The 12,591-nt window shown below is 41.8% G+C and overlaps 1 protein-coding gene across 2 annotated transcripts in view; it reads left to right on the forward strand.

Annotated features, from left to right (window-relative positions):
* SULF2 (sulfatase 2) overlaps nt 1-12,591 on the forward strand; it is a 268,821-nt gene that overhangs the window by 87,596 nt on the left and 168,634 nt on the right. For both annotated transcript variants that reach the window (XM_063459445.1, XM_063459448.1), the window contains exon 3: nt 1,637-1,708. The gene's annotated coding sequence lies outside the window, so the exon portion shown is untranslated. The remainder of the gene's footprint in view (nt 1-1,636; nt 1,709-12,591) is intronic.

The following is a 12,591-nucleotide window of genomic DNA, read 5'->3' on the forward strand; positions in this document are numbered from 1 at the left end:
ATTGTTAAATGGTTTAGGCAGTGGCTGAGTGACAGGCAACAAAGGGTTGTAGTCAGTGGAGTATATTCAAAGCAAGGTCTTGTTACCAGCGGGGTACCTCAAGGATCTGTACTTGGACCCATTCTCTTTAATATTTTTATTAGTGATATTGCAGAAGGTCTTGATGGTAAGGTATGTCTTTTTGCTGATGATACTAAGATATGTAACAGGGTTGTTGTTCCAGGAGGAATAAGCCAAATGGCAAATGATTTTGGTAAACTAGAAAAATGTTGGCAACTGACATTTAATGTGGATAAGTGCAAGATAATGCATCTTGGACATAAAAACCCAAGGGCAGAGTACAGAATATTTGATAGAGTCCTAACCTCAACATCTGAGGAAAGGGATTTAGGGGTGATTATTTCTGATGATTTAAAAGTAAGCAGACAATGTAATAGAGCAGCAGGAAATGCTAGCAGAATTAGAGGAGCAAAGGTTTAAAAATATCAGGAAGTATTACTTTAGTGTGAGGGAAGTGGATGCATGGAACAGCCTTCCAGCTGAAGTGATAGAGGTTAACACAGTAAAGGAGTTTAAGCATGCGTGGGATAGGCATGAGGCTATCCCTACTATAAGATAAGGCCAGGGACTAATGAAAGTATTTAGAAAATTGGGCAGACTAGATGGGCTGACTGGTTCTTATCTGCCGTCACATTCTATGTTTCTATTAAAGCTGAGTTTGCAGCATATTTACTTCGGCTTTCTCTCTTTGCCTCATGCCAGGTCAGGGGCAAGCTTCCTTTGTCATGTTTACTTTGATCATTCTCAGCCGGGTATAGCGGTCTGACTTGTGCCACGCATTTCATTAGAATTTAGAGTGATTTAGATGTTTTGAGATCTCTGCATTTCTTTTCATGTCAGTGGGCATGAATGTTTTTGTGACCAAAATGGGCAAAAAGTGTTCTTTAGGACACACTCATCAAGTGGCCAGAGATGAGGTTATGGCTTTCTCAAATACTTTTCTGGATTATTTATTTAAAGCGGCACTGTCACCGGCTGGGGAATTTGACGGTGACATCGCCACTGGGGGGTCGGGTGGCATATGCAAGAGTGCAGCATTGAGGTCTGTGCAAGATCCTCCAGGACTGCGTGATGCTCCATAGCCAGAGCCAATTCTCTGCAGCCGTCACTGGTTTGGGGTTTGACACTGTAGCTCTGCCCAGTGTCTAACAAAGTCAGGAGGAGGAAATATACTGAGACAAAGAAGTCCAAACTCTGTCTCTGTATGTCTCTTGACTGAGTTGGAATTTCTATGAAAGTCCATCACAGTTAAAATTAGTATTTTATAAAGATTCTATTTTTATGACATATTAAGTATTGGAAGGGAGTTAACCATGCGTTAATTTAGATGGTTAAAAATGTAAAGTGCATTTCATATTTTGGGCCAGAATACTCAAATTGAAAACAAACCTGACTTGGATAATGTTTAAAACTTAGCTATTTTGGCCTAAATACTTTGAATTCACTTGCAATTTCTGACAATTTATTCTAGTCAGTATCACCCTTAAAAACTCCCATTCCTCGACTCCCTGCCATTTTAGTATTTCTGATCTTCATTCGTGAATAATTTAACATGTTACTGCATTTTGTGTTACAGGTTGTGAATGTGTGATTTTTACGCCGAGTTGAGATTTCTTCGTGTCCTCCAGATGCCGAAATGCTGACCTCTGTAAGTAGAAGATCATTGGTTCTCTCTCTTCATTGAAATTGTAAGGGATTTAAATTCCCAGCAGATTTTGGAGCGAACAATGTGGTTCAATATATAGAACTCGTGATTAGTGGTAGCATTATCAAACTGTGGAATAAAGCCGAAACCTCCAATTTAAACATGTACACTATCCCATTTTTGTACGTATCTTTATATCTTTTCATGTGACAACACTGAAGAAATGACACTCTGCTACAATGTAAAGTAGTAAGTGTACAGCCTGTATAACAGTAACTGCTGCCCCCTCAAAATAACTCAACACACAGCCATTAATGTCTAAACCGTTGGCAACAAAAGTGAGTACACCCCTAGGTGGAAATGTCCAAATTGGGCCCAATTAGCCATTTCCCCTCCCTGGTGTCATGTGACTCGTTAGTGTTACAAGGTCTCAGGTGTGAATGGGAAGCAGGTGTGTTAATTTGGTGTTATCGCTCTCACACTCTCTGATACTGGTCACTGGAAGTTCAACATGGCACCTCATGGCAAAGAACTCTCTGATGATCTGAAAAAAATAATTGTTGCTCTAGATAAAGATGGCCTAGGCTATATGAAGATTGCCAAGACCCTGAAACTAAGCTGCAGCACGGTGGGCAAGACCATACAGCGCTTTGACAGGAAAGGTTCCATGGTCTTGCCATGGTCATCCAAAGAAGTTGAGTGCACATGCTCCGCGTCATATGCAGAGGTTTTCTTTGGGAAATAGACGTATGAGTGCTGCCAGCATTGCTGGAGAGGTTGAAGGGGTGGGGGGGTCAGCCTGTCAGTGCTCAAACCATACGCCACACACTGTATCAAATTGTTTTGCATGGCTGTCGTCCCAGAGGGAAGCCTCTTCTAAAGATGATGCACAAGAAAGCCCGCAAACGGTTTGCTGAAGACAAGCAGACTAAGGACATGGATTACTGGAACAGTGTCCTGTGGTCCTCATGGAGGAGTGGAAGAGGACTCCAGTGGCAACCTGTGAAGCTCTGGTGAACTCCATGCCCATGAGGGTTAAGGCAGTACTGGAAAAAAATGGTGGCCACACAAAATAGACACTTTGGATCCAATTTGTACATTTCCACTTAGGGGTGAATTCACTTTTGTTGCCAATTGTTTAGACATTAATGGCTGTGTGTTGTTATTTTGAGGGGACAGCAAATTTACACTGTTATATAGGCTGTACACTTACTACATTACATTGTAGCAGAGTGTCATTTCTTCAGTGTTGTTACATGAAAAGATATAATAAAATATTTACAAAAATGCGAGGGGTGAACTCACTTTTGTGAGATACTGTATATCTGAGTTATTTTCTGTCGAGATCTGTGTTACACTTCTACATAATGTCCTTCACCCAACATTGGGAGGTATGAGATCGTGACATCACGACTGTGCCCATCACCCCTCCCCACATGTAAACGGTCTTCCCCAAGGTTGAAACTGTCCCCCCAATATCAAGACTGTTGGGGCTGGCATTCACTGCACATTTTATAGCTATGGAACTATAGATTCACTTCTACATTTATAGCTGTGGAGCTCTGTGGGATACACTCATTCAAGACTGGACATTACTGTCAGTTTTATTGCTGTGAAGCTCTGTGATACTCATAAACAGTGCACGTTTTAGCAGTAAAGCTATCAGAAGCAGTCATCTAGATCTAAAACATTTAGAAAAAAAAGTTCACAATAGGTAAGAGAGGAGGCAGCATGCTCACAATGTTCTAACTTGCCATTGTCTAGAATTTTATGATGCCCGTTTGGGTTTGATTTCACATGTATCTAAAATAAACAGGACCCAGAATTGAGGACATTGGATTCTGATACAAATGTCAGTAGCTCTGCCTGATCTGGCACAACTGGGGCATGTGGTACCCCAAGTCTTGCACCTTTTTTTAACAAGTGAGAAATTCACTCCATCAGTAAAGAGGGCTGATTAATCATAGCCGGTATAACTTTTATTTAAGGCTGAATGGAAAGGTTTTGCAACTTTGTGATATCAAAATTAATATTTACTAAAAATAAAATCTGGTATCTGTAAATACTTCTAAACAACTTCTCTTGTGTAATCTTGTATGTCGGGTATAAGCTGCTTTATACCGATGATTTTTGAGTGTGTCTGTTTCCCTATTTCTCTCTTGTGCTAGAATTAAGCCTGAAAAATAGGAACTGATTTACAGTCAATTATAACGGGTCTATTTAATGTGGACAAGTGCTATTCTGCTGCTGAGAGCCCACCCAGGAACGCTGTAGTTTTATTCTATAAAATGTTAGTTTTGGCTGAGTACTGCCATAGTTAAAACTAATTTCTGCTCGGTGGTACGCAGTCTGATCTCGGCTGTTTGATCTTGGCATGTGCAGTTAGCTATTTAACTTTGTATTTGCTTTGTGAATGTGTTTATTCTAAAGTGGATTTTATGCAGTCCATAGATCTGTGCATTAAAAAAACATCATATTGCAATATCACAGATTACCCATTTAAATACCACTTAGTTCCCAGTAGGTTCACATATATAATGCTCTAACATATATGTAACCATAACAAATATTTAAAATACAATAATAAAACAAAGTTTTACATTTGAAACATTTGCTGCAAATTCCTTGTTCTTTGCACGTTATGCATGAGGACTTCCAGCGTCAACGGAATCCATTGGTGCACATGCGCATTTGGTCTCCCCCGCCGGCTGACGTTGGCGGGGAGGAGCGTGGACGGGGCCTGACCCAGCGCCGTGGCACATCGCCCTGGATTCGGGTAAGTCACTGAAGGGGTTTTAACAGATATGTTTTCCTGGTATTGGGGAGACCCTTTAAGGATTTATCAACTAAAATCACAACCTAGTTCAGGCAAGGCAAGATCAGGGCACACAATGCAAATAGAAACATTGTTTAAGTTCTCCTCTTTATACTTTCTCTATGCTGACTGCCAGGTGCAAAGGACAGAGCTTAGAGCAATGATTGACAGGGAGCCAAGATGGAAGCATCCAGTTGCAGGATAAAGAGGTGTGAATTTGATACATTAAATTTAAATTTTTCAACAATACATATGTAGAAGATATAGGCAGCTAGTAAACTTAAAGGGACACTATAGTCACCAGAACAACTACAGCTTAATGTAGTTCTGGTGAGTATAAACGTCCCCTTCAGGCATTTTCATGCAAACACTGCCTTTTCATAGAAAATGCAGTGTTTACATTGCCCCAGGGACACCTCCAAGTGGCCACTCCTCAGATGGCCAGTGGAGGGGCTTCCTGGCTCAGGGGAAAGCATTGGGTTGGCTAAACATCAGCAGTTTTGATGATATCGCCAAGGTTGCGAAGGGAGCACCGGCGGACCCGTGGAGAGTTGAAATTAAGGTGTTTCAACCCATTCTGAGGGGGCTTAGGCTGGGGGCAAACCACCTAAATGGTGGGCTTTCACTATAGGGCAGTGATGGCGAACCTATGGCACGCGTGCCACAGGTGGCACGCCGGGCCCGCTCTGCTGGCACGCGGCCATAGGTCGCCGGGAGAGAGGGGGCCGCTGGCTGTCTGCAGAGTAGGCACCTGCCTGCCCGAAACGGCAGGTGCCTACTCTGCTTCCGGGTCGGGAGGCAGGGGGAGGGCTCTAGCAAGCAGCTCCCCTGTCCTCCCGCGCGATGCTGTGTGGAGCGTTGCCGCGCGTTACCATGGCAACGCTCCACACAGCATCGCGCGGGAGGACAGAAAAGCTGCTAGCTAGCTGCCACAAACAAACTTACCACCGGACCACCAGGGATCGCTGTGGCCCCCCCCCCCTCCCCGCCCCCCCTTCACCAAAGGTAAGAGGAAGGGAGGGGGGGGGGATACAGCATTGATATATATTTTCTTTAGTTTTTTGTTTTTTTATGTATTTTTACCCCTACCACCCACAGCACCCCTTACCACCCCTTACCCCCACAGCACCCCTTACCACCCATTACCCCCACACCACCCCTTACCCCCGCAGCACCCCTTACTACCCATTACCCCCGCAGCACCCCTTACCACCCCTTACCCCCACAGCACCCCTTACCACCCCTACCACCCACAGCACCCCTACCCGCCCCCACACACACACAGCACACCCCACACACAATGAGCACACCCCCCACACACTGCACACCCCCCACACACTGCACCCCACACACACACAGCCTTCCACACCCTTACACACACACACTGCACCCCTCAATGCAGTATGTGTGTGTATTCAGCAGTCTGTCTGTATGTGTACTCAGCGGACTGTGTGTGTGTGTGTGTGTGTGTGTGTGTGTATTTAGCGGACTGTGTGTTTATGTATTTAGCTGATGGGGAGTGTGTATTTAGTGGAGGGTGTGTGTGTATGTGTTTAGCGGACGATGTGTGTATGTGTTTAGCGGACGGTGTGTGTATGTATTTAGCAGACTGTGAGAATGTGTTCTGCAGTCTGTGTGTATGTATTGCATTTGTTGGAGATACTAATAAATATAAGCTGAATTTTATCTATTTGTATCATTATTTAAAATCTGTATCATTGAACTCTCTGTTGTGTTCTTCTTTTAAAACAAAAGTTGTTAATTAGTTCGGACAACTGTACAAGTTGTTTTTTCTAAACTTAAACCTCAGTATTCAGGTTTAATTGCAGTGTTGGCACTTTGAGGAAAAAAAAGTTGGCATATATTGCGGTTTGGGCACTCGGGCTCAAAAAGGTTCGCCATCACTGCTATAGGGTCAGGGATACATGTTTGTGTTCCTGACCCTATAGTGATCCTTTAATAAAAATTCTGAGAAATGCATGTTCCCTTTAATTTTGGTGGCACTGATGACTTAAAACACTATCCTGTTTTATAGGCACAGCAAGGGTTTCTGGTGTTTAGTTGAGTAATAGTAAGATTGATCGGTAATCGCCGAACTACATCATTCTTAGCAGTATCCTTGATTGCAATGGAAAAACAGTGTAGATTGGGACTGCGCAGCAGAAGGGGTGGGCTTTTTCAAGAAAAACCAAAGGTGATCGACGCCTAGCATAATACACCCTAACCTACCCATTAAACCAAACACCGGGTGCCTGGAGTACCCTTATCATACGGCAAATAACAGGAACTAGTTTAGCAGCAGCTGTAACGTTACGCCAGGTAGTATTAATGTAGACTAATCAATCTTCTTGTCACGGTTCTGTGAGCGCGCAGGTTAGACAACGCCGGGTTTAAGTAAGTTGATGAGAAATATAATATTTCATGTAACATGAAATGAATGTAGTGCAGTGACAGTGACAGTAGCTTTGAGTTGCCGATGATAACTTGTATCCATAAAACTGTGTCAAGCTGACAAGATAAATCAATTCTGTCCTTTTCTTCTTTTTTTTTTATGTCACACTTTACAGGATAGGTAACGCAGGAGGCTGTCTGTCTAGAGTGTCATTCGTCTCAGTCCGTATAGAATATAGCTAGCGTTGCGATTTTTAATTATAGCTGCCAACATTGACACTTTGCTAATATTTGCAACTAACATTTTTTGAGAGGGCTGATTGCCTCCCCTCGCACTAAATAACACCAGGTGAGGTCTCGTTTTCCCCCCTTTGTGCACCCGGTTGCCATTTTTCATATATCACTAATTGGCATTGTAGCAAAGCGAGTAGTTAAACGTATTTATTTAATCAGACTGGTAAATAGAAATGGATTTTTACAAGGGTAAAGAGAACTGTGTATAATGGTAAATATGTCAGATTGTTTAACTTGCAGGTCAGACAAAAGTATAAGAAAGGAGGGGGGGAGGAATAAACGTAGCGCCAGAAATTATAAAAACAGAGGTGTATACAAGCAAATAAAAAGCAAAACAAAGTTGAAATATAAGTCCAAGTGTGAATCCAAATGTTAAAACTTGCTGCTGGAAGAGAAAACCTCAGAGAGTCAGGGTAGTTCCTCTGGAATGGGGTCAGATCAGAGTATTCATAGCAGCCATATACGCAACAGAAAGAGAGAACTAATGATGCAGAAAATCCCAGACTTACAATTGATAGAGCTTGACCTAGCTCTAGTCTGAATGGCGTACAGTGGTACAATCCCCACTTATAGGATACGTAGGATGGTGTAGGTAGGCAGATGTATCATCGGTTTGAAGATCATAAAGAATACAAGAGACCGCAATAGTGCTCACAGTATAAAAGGTACCAGGAGTATAGAAAAAAGAATCGGTACTCACATTCAATTGGGCAGACTAACTGCTCAATGTATAGGCGGAAGTGGTATAATTCCCACCGTGGATTCTTTTGGAGTAGTCCTCACTGAAACTTAAAATCAGATGCCAGGTAGAAAATAATAAAAAAGTAAAATGACACACTCACAGTGGAAAGAGGCCAAATACCTTTATTAAAATACAATGTAAAACAAACTGTTAAAATACCCACAACGCATTTCACCAAGGTGGCTTTCTCTTTTTTTTGTGTAAATTGACTAATCAATACTGTAGCTGTTGCTGCACAGGAGTAGTGGGAGTTTGAGCGCAGGGCTTACAATTGTGTGTATTTGCTAGAAATTTGCCCTCTTTATTTCTGTATGTTTGTCGACTTGTCAGTATGTGTACCTGTGTATGTGTTTTAGTGGGCCCCTGCATGTATCTGTGTGAATGTGTGCGTAACTGACACCCAAGTGTCCCTGAAATTTGTTTGCATAGGTTTGCAAGAACTCCTGAGCACATTTCATCTCATAAGACTTACTGAAAAAACAGTATGTTGGACAGTACTGGCCGAGCATGTTTGACCGTGTCCTGATTCCCTCCAGCAAACAAAGGTGTGATCAGAGGTGATGTTTGTTCCGTTTTCATTTTTCCAGGATTTTTAATATTCTCATCTCCACTTTGTAGTGTCCATTTAATGTTTAAATCCAAACTATGAATCAAAATCAGAAGTGCCAGTTTTAATATGCAGAACTGTCATTGATAGCAATCCACTAATTAAAAAAAGAATAATCTGAATTGCTTCCTGCATTTGGTTCTGCAAACAGGGTTGTTGTTGTTTTTGTTTTTATTTTTTATAACCAAGTACATTTAGATGGCTCTCTACCAAGACCATTACAGTAATTTCTTCATACGTGGATTATCGTCTGAAGCTGGGCAATATTGATCGTCATGATGGCTGTTGTGTTGTTTTGATGAGTTTAGATTTTATTTTGTTTGTTTTGTCTTCGTATCTGTATCTGTAAAGTTCTGCTATATTGCCATAACATCAAATAGCCTTTATATTAATGATGTATTTACAGGAAGAACCACAGATCCGCACTTAAATGCTTTTTTTTTAATGTTTTATATCCCTTCCCTTTTTGCACAGAAAATATTTATTGATGCCCAGATTTCACGTCTCTTCAGTTCTATGTTGTCATTAGCTGATGAGCCGGAGTCCATTTTCCGGGCTCCTGATTCAGCCGCAGATAGGAGCAGATTGCTATTCTGAGAATGGGATCGTAATGGATTTATAAGATATATTTTAACTCTTGTGTTGCTGTAGGAATATTTCCCACTGTGGGATTCACATCCTGGTTGCAAAATGTTATTTGATTTTCCTTTTTGTTAATTGATATCAGCCAGCAGTCAAGTTAAATATACATTTATTAGAAAAAGAATGGCTCAGCAAAGTCTAGTGTCTGTCAATCATACAATCACACTGAGTCTGTGCTATGAAATAGATGCAATATTTGAATCCATTCCTGCGTTTGGATACTGGTGTATCTCTAATTCTTATCATAAAGGCTGATTGGATTGATCCATTGTGGCAATAGTTGTGCACGTATTTGACTGGACAAGGGTCCTCATGGTTGATGACATCAAAGTAGGTTGATCAGCTGCTCTGAAGAGGTTGTCATGACTCTGGAATGAAGGCACATGTAACTGCGATTTATTTTTATTTTTCAGTTTTTTTTATTTTAAAAAAAATAATAAAAATTTTTTTTAAGTGGAAACGTAAATTTAAAATGTATGCAGTGGGCTAAACTAAAATTAAAATAAAGATTTTTTTTTAATATTGTCAGAAGATAGTGTTCATGTGTGCAAATGACAAATCTAGTGGCATCTGACTGTTATCAGATATAGATCCAACAAAACTGCTTCAAGAGTCAAAATTGACATTGAAGGATGACGTATATTCCAAAAGTGGGGTAAGGCGCAGGAAGGTAGCCATGTAAAATTCTTATATTCGGTACAGTGACAATAAGGTAACGTAGTATTTATTTTACAAAGAACTTAAAGGTGTCACATTAGACTGCAAACGACTTATTTAGACAAAACAAAATTGAGAAAAAAAATTAGCATATCTCCTTTGATGAGAATAGACATAATTTTATAACATGACAGGAGGCTTCGTATTTGCTTAAGTCTCTCTTTACTAGAACTCCACAGCAGCACAGAAAAACAACCAATCAGAAAAAGGTTGGGTACTATAAAACTCCCCTCTCCCCGGGGGAGAGTTCGACCGGGGGAGAGTGCAACCGCTCGCGGCCCCTCCCCCGTCGGTACATTGCTCGTTGGAGGTCTGCGGTCTGCCTACTCCCAGCTCAGTGCTCTCCTACTGCACATGGAGCTGTATACATGCCTTTGACTGCATGCCAGTTTCACTATGTGGCTGTATACAGCTATGAGCTTTACCCTTCAATAAAGGGGACATTCTAAGTGACTATTTTCCTATGAGATTACTATATACATGTATGTATTTGTATATATGTATTTAGATATGTGTGTGTATGGATGTTGAGATGTGTGTGTGTATGTGTGTATATATAGATATACCTTTTTTTGGGGGGGGGGGGGGCATGGAGAACAGCCTATAGGCAGTACACCATGTACTGCTCTGTGTTTTCCTGCACCTTGGATATCTCTGTATTTGGCCGCTTCAAGGTTTCACTTTTGCAGAAAGAAAAGTCCTGCGCTCACTCCCATCACTACTGGGCGGCTGCAATGACTACAGTACACATCAGCCCCAATATATAGTAAAAACCAAAGAAAAACAAGTTACCTGCACTCTCTCCTTTATCCCTATGTATTTTTAACAAATGGAGGTCTTTTAGTTACCTCCAATGGCCATGAGAGGATGAGCCCACCTGCCAACATCAAGGCAGACCCCCCTAGGTGAGTCCTAACTCTAACCATTCACCTCGCTTCCTTGAGCCTCTGGCAAAAATCTCTAATGAGACAGAAAGGGGTATTTTTTATATACATATACGGACTCCAAACTAAGAAGAGAAGAATCCCTCTATGGGGAGACCTTGACTTTGGTTATCGAGCCCAGATTCCTGGGTCCCTTGTCCTAGGACCTACTCGGGGAGATACGTGTCCGGACAGTCAGGGTTACAGGGACCTAGGGGTCTCACTATATTATACCCTATCTTGTTGGTGGCGTATTGACCAGGTACCCCTATACGAATTTTCACAGGTTGGACATGGAACGGAATCGTAATATGGGTAATCTGATTGTTTCTCTCCCTCTATACGGCATGTGAGGACTCTTCGTTGTTATACGGGTCCCAATCGCCATTGGATCTGTGTTTCTTTTCGCTCTTAGACCGTAACAAATCTGGATGGAAATCTCAACTCCGGATTACGTTTCCCATCCCTTTTGAGTATTTCGGGGATTCACTTTTTTCCCAGTATAGTCGACCACCGTTCCACCACACAAGTTCAGTTTGGGACCAAGTTCAGTTTGGAGTCCTTTCTCTACCGCAGCCGAGGATTACACAGTCCATTTGGAATATTGGAATCACTCAGGACACAGCTGGTTTGACCACATTCTTGCCGACATAATACATTTCTTCTCGGATGAGACCTGTCACCGGGTAGGCCAGGAGGGAATGAAAGATCCTACTCGGTTCTATTACGGAAATGGTGGTGGACTTAGGTCCATTCCTCGAGATTGGAGATCTACCGGCAAGGCCACATCGCCGGGCAACCCCAGCACGTTCGGAAGAGCCACCTTACACATCAAGAGTTGAGACATGATGGCAGTTTCTTCTCGCGGCCCTAAGTACACAAAGGACTTTCGACATTTTACAACTGCAGGTAAATGGCTAATAAGTCAGCTTGGCGGTTCATGGACCGGCTGCTAGGAAACAGGTAACAACCCACGTACAAGGGATCTGTCAACGATGGGTGTTTTTTTCCATATTTGGGATGCTTCGTTGGCTAGCATTTTCATTGATCATTTATCGCAGTTGGAAAGTCCATTTAAGATTGCTCTGAGATCTCCAGGAATAGGTACCAGCGAAACAAACAGCGTTGGACTTGTTGGCTGAGCATTAAAACAGCAAATACGAAGCCTCCTGTCATGTTATAAAATTGTAGATTATGCTATCTTTAGTGTACCTATAATCTTAATTTTGTTAATGACAGGAGGCAAGTATTTCACACCCATTCTTATCCCTCCCTTGTTTAATTTTAATAGTTTGGATTATTCAGGTACGTATGCAACTCTGCTTGTTGTCACTGCTACCTGTCATCTGTTCTTATGTCTGTTTTTTCATTATTAGGGTTGGGATATCTACATATTAAGGTAATTTTGGGGTCGCTACATTGAGTACCTACATGTTTATTCAGAGTACATTGCCTTGGATGATCAACCTGTTCGATTCTGTTTTTTCTCTCGTTTCAGTTTACAGTCCATCAACGCTATCTGATTTGGCAGTTCTTCTCGGATGGTGGACATGGTTGAATTCATTGTATCTAGGACTTCGTTTCTTCCCCATTATGTTTTTCTGACTTTTATTCTGTTTTTTGTCGCAGCTTGAAAGAGGAAATGATGCATGGGGAGGGGAGTTTTATAGTACCTAACTTTTTTCTGATTGGTTGTTTTTCTGTGCTGCTGTGGAGTTCTAGTAAAGAGAGACTTAAGCAAATACTCTCCTCCTG

The sequence above is a fragment of the Pelobates fuscus genome, chromosome 6, assembly GCF_036172605.1.
Source record: "Pelobates fuscus isolate aPelFus1 chromosome 6, aPelFus1.pri, whole genome shotgun sequence".
NCBI lineage: Eukaryota > Metazoa > Chordata > Amphibia > Anura > Pelobatidae > Pelobates > Pelobates fuscus.